Here is an 18,816-nt window from a genome sequence, read left to right on the forward strand (position 1 = left end):
GCCGCCCTCAACCAGCCCGTCGCTGCCGCCGACCTCAACTCGCCCTCCGCCGCGGCCGCACCTCTGGCCGCTCGCCGCCCCCACCAATGCCGCTGCGCTTGAGCGCAACTTCTGCCCTGACGCGCAGCCAGAGCAAACCACAGCCACCTGAAAGACCCCGTGGCGCCGCTGACACATGAGTCCGAGGATGCAGGGGGGTGGGGAGCAGGAGGATGCAGAGGGCGCGGGGAGCAGTAGGTTGGGTCAGAACTGGATGATGAGTGTGTGGGCCACTCGACGGTGCTCTCTCGGAGATGCGTCGCAGGTCACGGACGACGAGGAGCTGAAGAAAGGTAGCGGCCTGGGAATCTACAGAGGAAGGAGATGCGTCGCAGACTCGCATGTCACGCACAAGGAGCCGGAAGAAAGTAGCGGCCCTTGGAATTTACAGTGCAAAGCTTATGTGCTAACCTTTGTAATCTATGTGGTCTGTTGTGCTTCTGCTGCAGCAGCTTGGAGGCGCGGCAGCTCCCGTTGAAGCTCAGCGGCCCTGCGCTCCCGCTGCATCTTGGAGGCGCGGCGGCTCCCACTGCAGCGCGGAGGCTCCAGCTGAAGCTCGGAGGGGCGGCGGTTCCCGGTGGCCCCAACAGACACGGGTGGGATCCCAACTGAATCTCGATGCAGACGCTGACCAGCTATGAAGCTCCACACATCACCTATGTCACCGTTGTTTCCATCTACTGCCACCGTTAAGGTCCGTGCGTGTGTCGTCCGTAGGAATCACATACTTGAATTAGTTGGGAATTAGCCATGCCACCGAGGACGTGTGTTGTTTGCTACGCCTAAAAACAGTGGTAGTAGCAGTATGTTGATTGTTGCGCCGTTACCGTCAGATGAATAGAAAATCAACAGTATTAGGCATGTGTAACATTCCCTATTAGCTAGAAAGTACTTGTGGTACATGGCATATGTGAGAATGTCAATCTTGGCTGCAAACAAACATGGATAATTAGTAATTAGCCATTGTCCGCGCCTCCGCGCATGCCAATCCTTAGCCAGACAAAACTTGTGGTACATGCCATTGCAAATTTCAGGACAAAATAAAGGCGGATGCCACTCCGGGTATTGTGTTGTTCTTCAGAATGACAATGCGTGCACAGTTCTTGTGTACATTGCTTTTTTTATTAGAGATTTACTGTACTACATTCATGATGACAACAAAACTGAAAGATATCTAGATATTGAAGAGTATTTTCTTATAGATGCTGTAAAATGTCTTTGTTCAATTTAACTCGGGCCATACACAAAGCTCCAGCTTCTATAGATATCAATTATCATCTGCATTCACCTGGTTTCTTTTATTAGGATGGATGGTTGTGGCCTGAACTGCAAATCCTCATTTAGATTAAGATGTAGATGGTAAGAATGCCGAGAAAGCATAGGAATTTCAATAGGTATGTGCTAGATGGCAATCTTATTTTCAGGTTTGGTCAGAACTCACCTGCTTCGCTACAAGCGTGGCGTCCGATTTTCTGCCGTGGGCAAGTATCTAAGACGATTGGGGGTTCTTGCTGTGTAGTATTGTTGTTGCTCTGTTAATGGACATGTATACGACAAAAAATCCTGCTGGGTGCCTCAAACGCGGTTGTTGAGTAAATGCATACATTGTCATGACATGTCCTCCCTACTCAAGCGGCCGGACATGTATTTTTTTATCCTTTGTTTAGCTTTAAAGATTACTCTACTGAACTAACCATGATTTTTACCATATAAGCATGAATGACTAGCATAGTTGATTATTAGTTCAATGGAAGTTTTTTTGCTTAAATGGAAGTTTGTGGCGTTGATTATGATGATTTTTTTTCTTGAATGGAAGTTTTTCTGTTTGAACTTTTGATGAACTATCTTTGTGACAATGATCCTCTATACTTTGTTGTGTCAATGCAAACCTTGTGTACCTAACTGACTCCTCATTCTGTTCAAGTGTAATGTGCTAGGAGTGTCATAGTCATGACTTTGCTTCTTAGAATAATGTGACTGCTCATTATGTTCAAGTGTAATGTACTTTTAAGTGCTTTTAATATTGTTTTGTTACTTGCAGGTTGATTTATTTGTAAATCGTTTTCAGGTTTTCAAGTACATATTTATTTTCTCCCGTTGCAATGTACGGGCACGGATTGACTCCGTGGGTTCACCGTCACAATATGCTTCTTCCCGTGAATTTACGCTTCAAGTTTTTTTCATCTATATTATTTTCTACATCCGAGGTGGTACTATTTTACATGTGTATCAAAATTCATCTGTTCTAGGGATCAAACTCGCCACCTACCAACCAGACCTGATGTCCACTTCCAACTCAGCTACCTCATGTATTTTGTTTAGAGAAGACGATTCGTCTTTATATTGGATAGTACCACCTCACTCTTTTGAAACTTTTGTGTATTCCAATGGACACGGATCCAGCGTCGACAGTGGGGGCGGGCAGACGAGCCAGATGGGAACTTGGAAGGGTACATCGCGGGGGGCCGTGACTACCGACACGGGCATCATCCTCTCCGGGATCGCTCCCCCCGCAGCTTGGCGGCACAGCTGCCATGATGACGATGATGCGGCTGTGCGGAGCGAACCACACTTGCCGCCACAGGGAAGGGAGGTGAGGTGGTGCAGCTGGAAGCCCTGGTGCGCACTGGGTATGTCGTCGTCCCGAGATGACCAGCCAGTCTTGATGGTTGAGGCGAACTCTCACGCCAACTCGTCCGTCCCTCCAAGTCTCTGTCGACGTACAACTCATCAGCAAACTCATGTGCTTGTCAACCGGAAATCAATCCCCGAGCTGTTGATGACGGAGCCAGATCCTCTAACGTGCTAAGGAAAGGCAGGGAGACCTACAGTCCCCTGACTTTGCTTCGCTGCCGGTGCATGAACGGGGGTCTAACCTGCGTTTATATACAGTAATTTTTGTATAGTAACAAGCTGCATTATTTTAGCTACGGTGCCTGCTTAGCTCTCTGACTTGCCTCAATAATTTTACACCAGGGAGCACTGTAGCTTCCTTGCCTTCGCTCCAGCACGTCAGAGGAGCCGATTCCGTTGATGACCCCTTATTCCTCGCAGGATATGCCCAAGGTAATTTTTTAATGAGTGCCCTAACATTTGTATGAATTGGAGTACGTACTGTTGCAGTAGTGTGCATGCATGGTTCGAACATCCTTTCTTTTACAGTTATATATTATATGGGATTTGTACGTCTGCATTTTTACGATCAATATGCGGTAGTGAAAAATCCTTGCTCACGTTTCATCAGGAAATATTTTCTTTCGATGCTCATATGTGATCACGGATGATGAGGCCGACACAATCGAGTTCAATGGGTAGAGCAGGAATATATGGACAAACCTTGACGGCCTCAACACCGCTTGTGATGATAAGTCGAGCGGCATGTGATGTATCATCGAATACATTGATGATTTTGTTGGAGCGGACAGCCACCAACGACGGAGAGGAGGAGCATGAGGACCACGATGTTGTTGAAGCAAACTCAAATGGGAGAAGGGTTTGCAATATCGAGGAAATAATCATCAGGGTCGTTTTTCTTGAGGTACTATTCAGTTTTTCTTTTCTTCGCATACGTAGATAGAACAAAAGTTATATGAATTGATTTTGTGCTCCTTGCTGCATGAGCACCCATTTGATTAAGATATTCGAAGCCTTAAGCCATGCTTATTACATTTGGGGCATCTGAATTTCTCTCCCGTTGTAACGCACGGGCAATATTTGCCAGTCTCTACCTACTAATAAACCACCTGGTCGTACGTCGTCGATCGTTTTGCAGAAAAGCCCTTTCATTTCTAAGAATTGAACCCGCAATCCTATTTTAAATGGGTATATAAAAAAACGTTGCGTTTTTGCAAAACGACCCTGCATTAGTTAGTATTCTACCCGCAATCCTTAATTTAACAGGTTCACCACCGTTCACCACCGCAGCTTATCCATTTCCATTCTCCATCGCCGGGCACGCGCCGCCGCTTGCCGCGGGCGTCCACGTCGCCTCAGCCCAGGAATGGGGCGAGGTGTCGCGGAGGGCGTTCGCGCCGCCCGAGCCCACGAATGGGGAATGGGCTGAGGCGTCGCGGCGGAGGACGATAAGCCGGCCGACGTGCGTGCTTGGGGCGAGGCGTCGCGACGGAGGACGATAAGGCGGCCGGCGTGCTCCCTTGGGAGGACGGAGGCTGCCTCGCCGGGGATCGGGCGCGGCAGCACGACGTCGGGCCGTTGCAGGCGGCGCGGGGGCCGGGGCAGTGGTTTGACGGGAGACGAGGAGGAGGTGCGTCCTGGAGCCATCGGCAGCGGCTGCAGCAGGACGATGCGGCCATCAACATCCTGCTTTGCTTCAGGTGCTGCGGGTCGTTGGCGGTGGCGTGCTCGCGCGTGAGACCCGATTCTGATTTGGATTGAATTGCAGTGTAAAATTTGATCAATTTCTCTTCTTCTACTCGTCCTCTTCCGTGTCGAGTCTGGAGCATGAGTCGCCACCGAGCGCCATGCACCACGCTCCGTGCTGCTGCCTGCGATGCCGCGTGCAGGAGCACGCACCGCCGCGTGTCCTGCTGGTTGTCGACCATGGCCGCCTGCCGCCCGCGCCGTCCCGCATGCCTTGCCGCGCCTCGCCAGGTGCTCCCACGACCGCGCTAGCTGTACGACGCGCGCCGCGCCGGGCGCTCCAGTGACCGCGCTCGCTGCACGAATCGCGCCCCACCGCCTGCCTTCCTTTGCTGCGATGTTTTTGGCCTCCAACATGGACTATTAGCCTGACCTGTAGCGAGGAATCAAGGAAGCCTACAGGGTCCTGACGAGGGAAGATTTCTGCTTGTGTTTGATACTTTACTAGACATCGCTGATAATCTCTCTATCAGTGATCTGCTTCAGTACTTCAGGCTATGGATTGCAATTAATAGGATTCAGATTCAGGGGAATACTGAAGACACATTTGCCTGGCGCTTGTCACCGTCAGGCTATTATTCTGAAGAATCCAGCTACAAAATCCTATGTCAGAGCAAGGAGCGTTTTTCGTCTTGCTAATGCTATCTGGGAGAGCTATACATCAATGAATTGTATTGTTTTCATCTGGTTGTCTCTCAAGTTCAGGATATGGAAGTCTGACCGCAGGGTTTCCGGGGGCCTACAGGCGACCATGTCGCCGTGTTCTTTCTGTCTTCAGGAGTATGAAACAACGGACCACCTGCTTGTTCAATGCGTGCTCCCAATCCCTCAAATACAATGCTTGATTCTTTTGTCATGCAAACTTTCTGGACGTAATGCTCGTGTCTTTGGTAACAATCATCAAGTATTTCCTGAAGCTAGGCTAGGAGATATCATTTACCAAGAGCTTCAGCAATGGATACATGCAGGAGCCAGAAGTTTAGTGCTAATTGGATTGGGTAGGACCGTAGGAGTAGTTCCCTGTAATATATGTTTCTTTTTTTTTTCCTTTACCTGCCCTAGATGATGTTTTCGGGTGTTGCCTTGAGTAACACTGGGAGTTCATGTACGTTTGTTCTCTTCTATACAAAATAGTACACATTTTTTGTCAACATAGCCGGTCCCAAACCCGGGTAAAGGAGGAGGGTTGTGATAGGCTTGGCGAGCCAACGTAAAAACTCAGCCACTCTTATGGAGATGAAACCCAAAAGATTTTCGTTGGGGCGTAACCCTCTCAGCGACGCGCCACATCGGAACCCGGGTGTGGTGGAAAATGGGCAAGGGCCGGGCCGTCACCCCCCAAGTGGCGCGCCGTATCTTGATCCGGATACGGTGGCAAGTGAGCGAGGATCGGGTCGTCGCATCCTTAGTGGCGCGCTACATCGGCGCCCGGATGTAGTGGAAAATGAGCAAAGGTCTTCGCATTTGACTCGACGAGTGCGAAGGGTAAGGAAGCTAGTCGAGCCTAGGAGGATTCGCTTAGGTAGCTGGAACGTAGGGTCTCTGACAGAGAAGCTTCGGGAGCTAGTTGATGCAGCAGTGAGGAAAGGTGTTGATATCCTTCGCGTCCAAGAAACCAAATGGAGAGGACAGAAGGTGAAGGAGGTGGAGGATACCGGCTTCAAGCTGTGGTACACGGGGACGGCTGCAAACAGAAATGGCGTAGGCATCTTGATCAACAAGAGCCTCAAGTATGGAGTGGTAGACGTCAGGAGACGTGGGGACCGGATTATCTTGGTCAAGCTGGTAGCTGAGGACTTGGTTCTCAATGTTATCAGCGCATATGCCCCGCAAGTAGGCCACAATGAGAACACCAAGAGGGAGTTCTGGGAAGGCTTGGAAGACATGGTTAGGAGTGTACCGATTGGTGAGAAGCTCTTCATAGGAGGAGACCTCAATGGCCACGTGGGTACATCTAACACAGGTTTTGAAGGGGCGCATGGGGGCTTTGGCTATGGCATCAGGAATCAAGAAGGAGAAGATGTCTTAAGCTTTGCTCTAGCCTACAACATGATTGTAGCTAACACCCTCTTTAGAAAGAGAGAATCACATCTGGTGACTTTTAGTAGTGGCCAACACTCTAGCCAGATTGATTTCATCCTCTCGAGAAGAGAAGATAGGCGTGCGTGCCTAGACTGTAAGGTGATACCTGGGGAGAGTGTTGTACCCCAGCATAAGCTGGTGGTTGCTGACTTCCGCTTTCGGATTCGTGTCCAGCGGGATAAGCGTGCCAAGGTCGCTAGAACGAAGTGGTGGAAGCTCAAGGGGGAGGTAGCTCAGGTGTTCAAGGAGAGGGTATTTAAGGAGGGCCCTTGGGAGGAAGGAGGGGATGCGGACAATGTGTGGATGAAGATGGCGACTTGCATTCGTAAGGTGGCCTTGGAGGAGTTTGGAGTGTCCAGGGGAAGGAGAAGCGAAGATAAGGATAACTGGTGGTGGAATGATGATGTCTAGAAGGCGCTTAAAGAGAAGAAAGATTGCTTCAGACGCCTATACCTGGATAGGAGTGCAGACAACATAGAGAAGTACAAGATGGCGAAGAAGGCCGCAAAGCGAGCTGTGGGTGAAGCAAGGGGTCGGGCATATGAGGACCTCTACCAACGGTTAGGCACGAAGGAAGGTGAAAGGGACATCTATAAGATGGTTAAGATCCGGGAGAGGAAGACGAGGGATATTGGCCAAGTCAAATGCATCAAGGACGGAGCAGGCTAACCCTTGGTGAAGGACGAAGAGATTAAGCATAGATGGCGGGAGTACTTCGACAAGCTGTTCAATGGGGAGAATGAGAGTTCTACCATTGAACTGAATGACTCCTTTGATGAGACCAGCATGTGTTTTGTGCGGCGCATCCAGGAGTCTGAGGTGAAGGAGGCTTTAAAAAGGATGAAAGGAGGCAAGGCGATGGGCCCTGATTGTATCCCCATTGAGGTGTGGAAAGGTCTCGGAGACATAGCGATAGTATGGCTAACCAAGCTTTTCAACCTCATTTTTCGGGCAAACAAGATGCCAGAAGAATGGAGACGGAGTATATTAGTACCAATCTTCAAGAACAAGGGAGATGTTCAGAGTTGTACTAATTACCGTGGAATTAAGCTGATGAGCCATACAATGAAGCTATGGGAGAGAGTCATTGAGCACCGCTTAAGAAGAATGACAAGCGTGACCAAAAATCAGTTTGGTTTCATGCCTGGGAGGTCGACCATGGAAGCCATTTTCTTGGTACGACAACTTATGGAGAGATATAGGGAGCATAAGAAGGACTTGCATATGGTGTTCATTGACTTGGAGAAGGCCTATGATAAGATACCGCGGAATGTCATGTGGTGGGCCTTGGAGAAACACAAAGTCCCAGCAAAGTACATTACCCTCATCAAGGACATGTACAATAATGTTGTGACAAGTGTTCGAACAAGTGATGTCGACACCGATGACTTCCCGATTAAGATAGGACTGCATCAGGGGTCAGCTTTGAGCCCTTATCCTTTTGCATTGGTGATGGATGAGGTCACAAGGGGTATACAAGGAGATATCCCATGGTGTATGCTCTTTGCGGATGATGTGGTGCTAGTTGACGATAGTCGGACGGGGGTAAATAGGAAGTTAGAGTTATGGAGACAAACCTTGGAAATCGAAAGGGTTTAGGCTTAGTAGAACTAAAACCGAGTACATGATGTGCGGTTTCAGTACTACTAGCTGTGAGGAGGAGGAGGTTAGCCTTGATGGCCAGGTGGTACCTCGGAAGGACACCTTTCGGTATTTGGGGTCAATGTTGCAGGAGGATGGGGGTATTGATGAAGATGTGAACCATCGAATCAAAGCCGGATGGATGAAGTGGCGCCAAGCTTCTGGCATTCTCTGTGACAAGAGAGTGCCACAAAAGCTAAAAGGCAAGTTCTACAGGACGGCGGTTCGACCCGCAATGTTGTATGGCGCGGAGTGTTGGCCGACTAAAAGGCGACATGTTCAACAGTTAGGTGTGGCGGAGATGTGTATGTTGAGATGGATGTGTGGCCACACGAGGAATGATCGAGTCCGGAATGATGATATACGAGATAGAGTTGGGGTAGCACCAATTGAGGAGAAGCTTGTCCAACATCGTTTGAGATGGTTTGGGCATATTCAGCGCAGGCCTCCAGAAGCTCCAGTGCATAGCGGACGGCTAAAGCGTGCGGAGAATGTCAAGAAAGGGCGGGATCGACCGATTTTGACATGGGAGGAGTCCGTTAAGAGAGACCTGAAGGATTGGAGTATCGACAAAGAGCTAGCTATGGACAGGGGTGCGTGGAAGCTTGCTATCCATGTGCCAGAGCTATGAGTTGGTTGCGAGATCTTATGGGTTTTCACCTCTAGCCTACCCCAACTTGCTTGGGACTAAAGGCTTTATTGTTGTTGTTGTTGTTGTTGTAAAAAAACGTGTAAGATTTCAACACTCGCATTGCTCAAAAGATTGAAATTTGCAAATTTTTAGTTTTTATATCTGCTTTCGAATTTATACGGTTATTCATAAACTGTGGCATATGACAGTGAAGATAATTGCTAACCACGTAAAATCAAATCAATCGACATAAAAAAGCGTCCAACTCCAAATCACTGTCACCAGGTGAGATGAAAAGAGAAATGTTTTAGAGGATCGGATCGGTCTGGGCGAGATAAAAATTATGTCCCCATGGGAGGCTGCAACATGCCATCGATTTATAGGAAAAACTCAAGATTGACGCGGCAACATCTCCAGATAAAAAAAATACAATTCCAAAGAAAACTAAAGACCAAATCTTTTATTTATTTTCACTTTTGCAAGAATTATACTCATTTAGTTGACCCGGTGCAACGCACCGGTATTGTGCTATGTATATTCGTGTTCCCGCCGAAAATGAAATTCTTTTGTTTATTCTGAAATTTATCGTTACTAAAAAACATGTCTACGTAGTGATGTACAGTAAGGTACAACAATCAGGAGTTGTATCCAAGCATAAAAAAAAGTTAATAAAGTATTTACTGTACCTTGGCAAAGAATGTTCAGCCAACCTAAATTGCCAGCAATTTCCTTCCAAGTGTAAGATCTCAATTGGGAGGTAGCATCCAAACGCATAAAAAATATTAAAGTAGCTCACATTACATATTTGTATGATCTGGTACAAATAAGGCATGATTCATATTAAATCTTATATTTATTATGTTCTGCAATGCTCCACTTAGGTACCCAGACATTGTATACACAACCTCCATGCCTAATTTGAATGTAAAAGATGTATCCCCTGCTGTCTACAAAAAAATGTACAATGTGTATGAAAAAAGTACACAACAAAACATATATTTGGAAAAAAGTTAATTATGTATTTTTCAAATGCTAACTGTGTATAAACAAATGTTCCAGCTGAGTACAGAAATGTACAATGTGCATGAAAATAGTCATCAAAAGCATATATTAAAAAAAGTTAAGAATGTATTTAGAAAATGTTAAACATGTGTAAAAATGTACTTTAGGTATACAAAAAATGTAGAGTGTATATGTAAAAAGTATAAGTCAAAACATATATTTTACGACATGTTAATTATGTATTTAAAAACTGTTCAATCGTGTATAGAAAGATGTTTGAGATGTATACAAAACAAAGTACTCCCTTCGTCCTAAAATTCTTGTCTTAGATTTGTCTAAATACGGATATATCAAGTCACGTTTTACTATTAGGTACATCCGTATCTAGACAAATCTAAGACAAACATTTTGGGACGGAGGGAGTACAATTTAGATGAAAAAAAAGTACACAACCAAACATCTATACCTACCAAATTTAAAGGGGCTACTCATGGTACTCATGGAAATTGCCCCCAAATTTACAAAATATTACCCACCAATGCCACCTATAATATGTCACAAAAAACATTTCACAGTGAAGTGCCCCGCCTGAGCGGGCCCATGCATTAGTGGCCTCCTATACTGTTAACTGCACGCTGGAAGAAGATGCAGCGCACCCGTTTGGGCCGGGCCATGTTCGGTGGGGCCTGTTTTTAAAAATTATTTTTTCCATTTTTATTTTTCTATTTTCTACTTTAAAAAAATTAGGACTTTGAAAAATGTTCGTGATTTTGTAAATAAAATGTTGGCTTATTCAAAAAGTGCTCGAAATTTTAGAAACAAATGTTTGGGAAATCAAAATATGTTCATGATTTTGTAAAAAGTTCGTGTATTAAAAAATAATAATAGAATAGAACAAATTTCGCCGATTTAAGAAATGTTCATCTACGGAAAAATATCCTTGAAATTCAAAAACTGCTCATGACTTACAAAAAAAGTTTATTCATTCGTAAAATATTCGCTGATTCAAATAATGATCATGGATTTAAAAAAATGTTTGTTAAGTCAGAAAATGTTCGTTAAATCAAAAAAAAAGTTCGTAAATTTCAAAAATTATTCCACAATTTTTCCCTAAAAATGTTCGCTGATTTAAGAAAATTATTTAAAAGAATGTTCACAAATGAAAAAAAATGTTTGCAAATAGTGAAATGTGTTCTTGATTTTAGAAAATGTTCAGAAATTTGCAAAAGTGTTCACGAAATTGTGAAATGTTCACGATTTTAAATAGGTGCACGACTTAAAACAAATGTTCATGATTCATGAAATTGAGAGTGATAGTATATCAGGTGATGCAGTAAAATATGATCATGGCCATTGAAGATTTTTTTTTTGAGGCAATGGCCATTGAAGATATGACTCTTCTCTACCTAATAATAAAGAGAATTGGGTTTCTGTCGTACGTCGTCGGCGTTTTTGCAGAAAAGTCCGTTCATTTTTCTGAATTCAACCCGCAATCCTAACTTAAGTGGATATCTGAGAAAACGTTTCATGTTTGCACAAAACACCCTGGCGTTCGGAGTATTGAACGCGCGGCCCGAGCAGATTTAAAAAAAAAAGAACACAACACACGCACGGGCACTCCTCCTCTCCCTCTCGCCCACGCAGTCCTCGCCGCCGCCACCACCCACGCCGGCCGCTTCCGGCGAGCTCCGGCGCCGCGCAGCACGCCCCCGAGCTCCCTATCATCCGCGCCTCCCTCCTCTCCGGCCAGATTTTCCGCTCCCGGCGTCTACCACCTGCTCGCAACCCCACCCCCGTGGCTAGGGTTTCATGCAGGGCTTCGCCGGTGTGTCTCCGGCGGCCGCAGGTTCGTCCCTCCTTCCTTCTTGGCCGGGATCCGCCTCCCCTACATCTCATCTTCTCTTTATATCCTCTATTGTAGATGCAGATGGAGAACACCATGGGATTTCCCCATCCACCACGGTCGCCGCCATCAAGGGCAGGAAGGAACCCTAGCCAGCAGCACCTCCTCACCTCGGATGGCGCCTCTGTTGCACCAAGATAGGGCAATCAACCCCCATCTGCTCTCTATCTCTCGCATTTGTACAAGTCCATTTTTTGAACAAAATTCTGATACTATACCATCATGGGTAAGACAACAGGTGGAGATGTGGAGTGGCTAGTGTTCGGTGCAGGAGAAGATGATTGGCAATTTAGGACATAGGGAAAATGATAGAGGACAGGGCTCCATTGTTTAGCTGCTATCGTTTGCTGCTACTGATCTCTATAGAAAAAATGGGGATGCCTTTTTTTGTTTTTTAATTTCACAGTACTTAGTATATCCTAAATGAATAAAGCTTGTGATGATAGCTTTTGTTGATAGCACGTCTCCTTTCCAGCATTCTGTCAGTTTGTTCAAAAATAAAATTGGACTTCCTTTATTAGCACATGAGTTCATGATTTTGAGAAGTTGTCCTGCAGATTTAGGGGAGTATGGTTATACTTTTGAGGGTTCAGATTGGGGTCTTGTTTTGATTTAAATTTGATGTGTTCTCAGGGTTTGGTATATGGAGTCAATTTGTTTGAGTTTTACATGCAGAGATTTATGGAGGTGGAGTATTTGACTGGTCGGTCTCACTCTGTGCAGGTGTAGGTTGCAATCTGATTGAATTGAAGTAGCAGGGAGCTGCAAGGGCAAGTCGAAGATGAGTGTGGTTCGGTTTAGTTTAGGCAATGAGAGCTGCATTATGGTCATGGCAGCTTGGCATTGACGTGGTTCTCAGTGAGTAATCCATACGGGAGATCACTGCCATTGTCTGCTTTGGTGGCAAGCAGTGGTTCATTTGCACTACAAGCGCTGTGAACTCCAGCATGAACCCAAAAAATTTCGAGTTTCTTTTAAGTTCTAATAGCATGTCTAGATTTCAGCTATCACACATGTCACCGGCCATAACATCCCAATTGAGCTCGTCGACCAATTGCCCAACGACGGCACTGCCAAGAACAAGGTGTATGCCATTCATCTCATCTCCTGTTGTTGAACTGTCTATTATGCAAATTATGGGCATGTTTTCTTGTGGGGTTCTTTTGCCTCAATGGTATTATTCTTCTCGAAGGTACGTTTGCAACTCTGAATTTTTATTTACTTCAGATATTTCAGAGTAAACACTGAATTGCAACATGGCAAAATTTAATACCTCGCAAACTTTGCAGATTTCGTTTCAATTTTGTAGTTCGGTTTGCTTGCCTGTGTATATGTGCGTGTATACTGAGAGGCAGGGAAATATTATTCTCTTCTAGCAGTTCTGTTTCTGTGACATCTGCTCCCCTCCACTCCATTTTTGATAGTCTGAAATCTGAATGTGAAAAGCAGATGGAGGTGATCAAGAGAAGCAGTCATGAGCGAGGTGTTTGAGGGCTACGAGCGCCACTAATGTGAAGTCTCAGACGCCTGCGCTCTTGTACTTGATTCGATTGTATGTATATTGATACTTCTTTTCACTGCCTTACGTTTTGCCGTTAGGAAGTTATCAGCACTAGGCATGTGATTTTGACAGGTGGAGGCTTTATTTTGGTCTAGGCGAACATGTGATTTGGGGAAGCTCTGTAGATCCAGTTACATTGCAGGCTTACCAGCTACACCATCTAAAAAATGGGCTGCCGATATAGGTATATTCCTACACGGCCTTGCCTCATATGAAGCTTTCTTAGATCAACTCTTCCATTGATCAATTTTACAAGTAGGTGCATTGTGTTTGTATACAACAATCTGAATGTGGGAAGTTTAACTATTTTATTGTATTGCAAAAATGGATCAAGATGTTTTCTTTTTCTGAATCATGAATGGTGGGCTAGAGCCCCACCTGGATCGAGTGTTTTGAAATCCGATAATTAGATAAATGACCACCATCCCCATTACCAACCATCTCAGTGTTATTTCCAGTTTCCTAATTAATGTATGAAAAAGAGGATCACAACCCAATGGAAAGTCCAGGGAACCTTTTCATTAAGGGAACTGTTCCAGGTTCATTCAAAAAATGGCACATAATGATTTACTTTCAGCAACTGTTTCATTAAGGATAACAGATTTAGACTCTGAGCTTTCCTGTGTGGTTGTTAATATCCCAGCACATCAGTTTTAGATTTACCACTAGGTCACTTTCCTATGCTGAGAGGATTTGTTATACCAAGAGGTTAAACGGAGAGACTTCCAGAGCATGGTCATGGTGTGAATCTGGTAGGAGCGGGACTTCCAAACAACCTACTTACATTTCTATGTCATCAGACTATCTTTATTCTGAACCATTCTGCTGACAGTAAATGTAACCATTAACTCATTTGCTATGCGTGCCAATAGGCAAGGTACACGTTCTCTCTGCCTCTGCCCAAGCTCGCCGCCGTTACTGGTCGTGCGGCCGCCTATGACCAAGTAACCTCTCTCTCCCGCGCGCCCCTGGAGCTCCTTAATCTCCCGGTCTACCTTCTCTCTCGTTGACCTTTCTTTGTATTTCAATTGTAGGATAATTAGTGGATGTTGGTAAGTGTACTATTCAAGTTGTTGCTAACATTTCTGACTACGTTCTTAACTTCTGAATCTATTTGTGCATATATATACAAACTTCCAGAGCACAACTGGTCCTAAATTTGTTGGGTGTGATTGTTCAGAGGAGAAGATATTTGTACTAGAAGATGATGTATATTTTACTGTTTTTTTAGAACAGATGTTTTTTGTAGATAGAATATGGTGTATACTTTTCTGAGATATTTTGTACAAAGAAGATAGTGCTACACTACTTTCATGTGTTCAGATCGTGACTGTAGTTTGGACAGTTGACATGATTTTTTTGTGGTTGATATAATGCTCAAATTTGCTTCATTTGATAGTGAACTTCTTCATGCCATCATTCGGAACCTCACCGTGATACCGCCCCCTATCTCTCTGGGCTCCATGTTCACCTCCTGACTCCATTGGGCAATTTCTAATAAAGATGAGAAGTGTTCTTTTAACATATTAGTCGAACTGAGAGAAAATTATGCATTTTGTTATCAATTCATTCATACGTAAAAATAGAAGATGGGCAAATATTTTTTATTCAGGAATCCAAAGTCCTTTTAGAGTATGAGATCGTCTTGCTTGTAACTTGCTTATTAAACAAAGAAGGTGAAATTCAATGAGAACAAAAGGTAAGGATTAGTGAGTAATGCAAAAAATTTGATAGTGCTCAAATTTGCTTCATTTGATAGTGAACTTCTTCATGCCATCATTCGGAGCCTCACCGTGATACCGCCCCTATCTCTCTGGGCTCCATGTTCACCTCCTGACTCCATTGGGCAATTTCTAATAAAGATGAGAAGTGTTTTTTTAACCCATTAGTCGAACTGAGAGAAAATTATGCATTTTGTTATCGATTCATTCATACGTAAAAATAGAAGATGGGCAAATATTTTTTATTCAGGAATCCATAGTCCTTTTAGAGTATGAGATCGTCTTGCTTGTAACTTGCTTATTAAACAAAGAAGGTGAAATTCAATGAGAACAAAAGGTAAGGATTAGTGAGTAATGCAAAAAAATTGTGTTTTTACTTTCGCTCGGCCCAGCTTTTCTTTCAAGCTCGGCCACTGATGAGCTGATGACAAGATTGTAAGCAATGGCACATATGATGTCACATTGTTGTACGTGATGCAGGAAATTGTCTCTTCATGTTTTCCTTTACCTTCTCACAATGTATTTCCCGTTGCAACGCACGGGCCCTTTTGCTAGTTTTTCATAAAGCACGGATTGAGTCTCTCGGGTTCACCGGCGCGGCGCTTTTCCAAAAAAGCCCCTGTGTTTTTGGGAATTCAACCCGCAATCCCTCCTTAAGTGGTAAATTTGACATAAGGTTTCGGTTTTGCAGAGAAGACCCTATAGTTTGCTATATTCAACCTGTGGTCATTTTAAAGGGACGGGCTCTTTTCCTTCTATGCGTGCTCTTCTCGATCTATACGGGCATGGCACCGTCGGCGGAGGCAGGTCTTTTTCTCTGGCCATCCGCCGGTCTGCTCTCCTTCCCCTCCCGATCCGCCCCTAATACTCTCCGGCACCACCTGCAGCCTCTTCAATCTCGAACCTCCTGCACATGTGCCGTGCTTCTCTGACTTGGATCAGAGTTGGATTTTGTGTCCTCAATTCGATGGAGTAGCCACCAAATTCCGTCAAATCGCCGTGTCAGCCTCCCCGCGGCGGCCGCGCCGCCCAGGAACCCCAGCCACCGCTCCTGCTAGGCCAGGCTCCGCTGCCGAGGTCCCCCATCGCCATTGGATCCCCAAGTGCCTATCCGCCATCTCAACGGCCTCACCCAGCGAGCTCGCCTGGACCCTGAGGTCATTGGAGCGAGCCTCCACTAGGCCACCCGACGCGCCAATGATCTCGTGTGCTGCCGCTCGAAGCTCCCCTGCTCGCTTCCCTCCACGCACCGCCGCCCTGGCCTAGCAGATTAATGGAGGGCGCGACCAACTTTGGTTCGTGCCTCGGTGCTCCTCGCCATTCACCAGCTGCGGCATCCAACTTCTCCACTATGGTGAGCCCCTCCACCTGGACAGCCTTCAATTTCGTCCAACACCAGTATCCCCGACATCGCCATCGCTTTTCTCTGTTGCCTCTATGCAAAATTTTATTTCTGTTGATGTGTGGCCACGATCTATGTTTACTCACTACAGGGAGTTCATTATGGCAGCGTACAACCACCAATTAATAGAGAACATGGGGGAAAGGAAAGGAGATGATGCAGCCGGCGCTACGTCGAACCATCGACGCGGCAGACGCAGCATACAAATGCCCTGTAGGTGGCCGGACCTGGGGATCTCCATCAAGGTCGACAACGAGTTGTAGTACTGTGTCCAGCCAACAACACCTTTTGCTTCTATGGTTCAATCCGCACTTCCCTTTGTCATTCTGAATGCGCCCTTGTTGATTGCTATCTGGCATTGGCAATGTATTCCAACTGTTTGATGATTTGAGCTTGCCATAACTTCAATTCTATAAAAGAGTTATCCTCAGGAATTTGTTTATGGGCCACCAATACCGCAAAAACTATAGAACAATGTTATTACTGCTAATGGATAGATGCACTGCAGAAATATGAATAGTTTTGGTCAAAAGAATGCAGACTGCACTTTCTTATTAGTCTATCACCCTCACGGTTGCTAATGATATTTGTTTTGCCACCACTTTTTGTGTAACTAGGGGAGGACACTGATCGTTTGGTTAAAAAAAGGAGTGTGGAAACTCACCATCCTTTCTCAAACATTCTCACTCAGTCAACTGCCAAGGTAAAATCAATGGCCGTCTTTGATCAGTTCATACGGAACAAAACTCATTTATTTCAAAAACTGCAGGTTCATGGTGACAAATGGACATACTGTTTCAGGCTTATGACTAAGAATTAAAAACACAGACTCAAATTAATTAGATGCTCTAATTAGAAGGTATGCACTTGGAGGCATTACCCGCCTTCTTACTTGGAGGCCTTCCTTGCCTTTTTCCCATGGCAAACCATGGCGCTTGAAAAATAAAATTAAACATGCATGGGTCTCAACTTGTAAGTGATGTGCCGAAACCGCCACTACCTACAACCGTGCCCTCAGGATTTCCTCGGACCGTCCTTATCAATTGTAGTCTCTGCTCTCCCACGTTAAGTCCCTCCTTTTAGAAACAGCTTTTCTCGATGGTGGCCTCCCCTGGAAGCTCTTCAACCTATGGTGTGGAGTCGGTTCCCCGTCAGAAGGAAATGCTTGCGTTAGGTCGTTAGACTGTTAATTGTGACCATGTTATTCTGTCGAGCCTTTCCATCGAGTTGTCAAAACAATATCAAAGTAGAAGATGTTAAATATGAAACTACCAAGTTATGCACTCTGCTATTGTGGTTGTGAAGCTCGTACAGTCTACTTGATGTTCGCACAAAATTTCCTCCAGGCAACAAGACGATGAGTTCAGTGCAAGTCTTCAGGCTGTAGGGCTAATCATAGGCAAAGAAGTCTGGACTTCCGTGGGTTTTCATGAACGATTTTGAAATGAAGAATAGTTGTTAAGTTATTATTTTTGCTAGAAGAGTAGCGTTGCAAAAGAGTATTGCTGGGGAAGTAACTGGAGCACATGCTACTATTTTTACAGGAAAGAACCTAAATGACCCAACTTATGAAATCTACAGATGTTGCTTACGAAATCGGTAGAGCCATGCATCTGCAATTATCTATTAGCAACATCAGGTTTGTGTTTGTATCTCTTCTGCCATCATTTCTTGATCATTATGTTATTTCTTTTCTCATCTCGAATCCTTTTTGTTATAGCCATACATTCTCTTTTGGTTTAAGAAGATAATAATCCAGTTTCACTAAATGCATTTTCTATAGCAGCATATTCTCTAATAATTCAATCATACTACGTACTGGTCTATAATTTCATTTCTTTGGTCATTAATATAGCTTTTCCCTGAGATTGTTTCTCATAGTGAACAACTCATAAAAATGATTTATAGGAAATATACAAGAATGATAGGGTACATACTAATGTCTTCTGTAACTTCCCTGTATGGTTCAGGATAAGCGTATTGCAACAGAAGATTCGAGGGCGATAACGCGAGGAAGAAAAACTGTCTGTTGCGGGAGAAGAAATTTTTGCCCCGTAGGCTTTCAGTTTAAAAGTTTCCATTACATACAATTTCACTCTGTGCATATGATACATTTGTTATCACTCGGTATTCTGCTCAAGGGGAACTGATACTTCTGCATATGAGAATTCTTATCCTTTTGACTATGGCATGCCTTTTGGTCCGCCCTGGCTTAGGTAGTTTGTGTCGACTCCTTGATTCTTCAGTGATTGCACCTATTCATGGATTCAACAACATACTGGATTTGCTTTGTCCCAAGATCATGGATACTTGAATCGAAAACTCTCATGTGATCCCGAGCTCCAATGATCTCGGATGAATAGTAAAATCCAAAAAATAGTAAAAAAAATTCAAAACAATCTAATTTTTTTGTCAAGAAACTTTGATGTTTTTTCTACATGCGTGCCAATTTTC

At 44.8% G+C, this 18,816-nt stretch overlaps 1 long non-coding RNA gene across 3 annotated transcripts; it reads left to right on the forward strand.

Moving 5' to 3' along the window:
- Window positions 1–15,689: 15,689 nt before the first annotated feature.
- LOC123091897 (uncharacterized) lies at window positions 15,690–18,577 on the forward strand. 3 transcript variants are annotated; one of them, XR_006443761.1, is made up of 4 exons: window positions 15,693–16,314; window positions 16,471–17,065; window positions 17,132–18,001; window positions 18,333–18,577. It is a non-coding gene; the product is annotated as an uncharacterized lncRNA (long non-coding RNA). The 3 variants fall into 3 exon arrangements; XR_006443760.1 differs by having other exon boundaries at window positions 15,690–16,314; window positions 16,454–18,001; XR_006443759.1 differs by having other exon boundaries at window positions 16,471–18,001.
- The last annotated feature ends 239 nt before the right edge of the window (window positions 18,578–18,816 follow it).

The sequence above is a fragment of the Triticum aestivum genome, chromosome 4B (assembly GCF_018294505.1).
Source record: "Triticum aestivum cultivar Chinese Spring chromosome 4B, IWGSC CS RefSeq v2.1, whole genome shotgun sequence".
NCBI lineage: Eukaryota > Viridiplantae > Streptophyta > Magnoliopsida > Poales > Poaceae > Triticum > Triticum aestivum.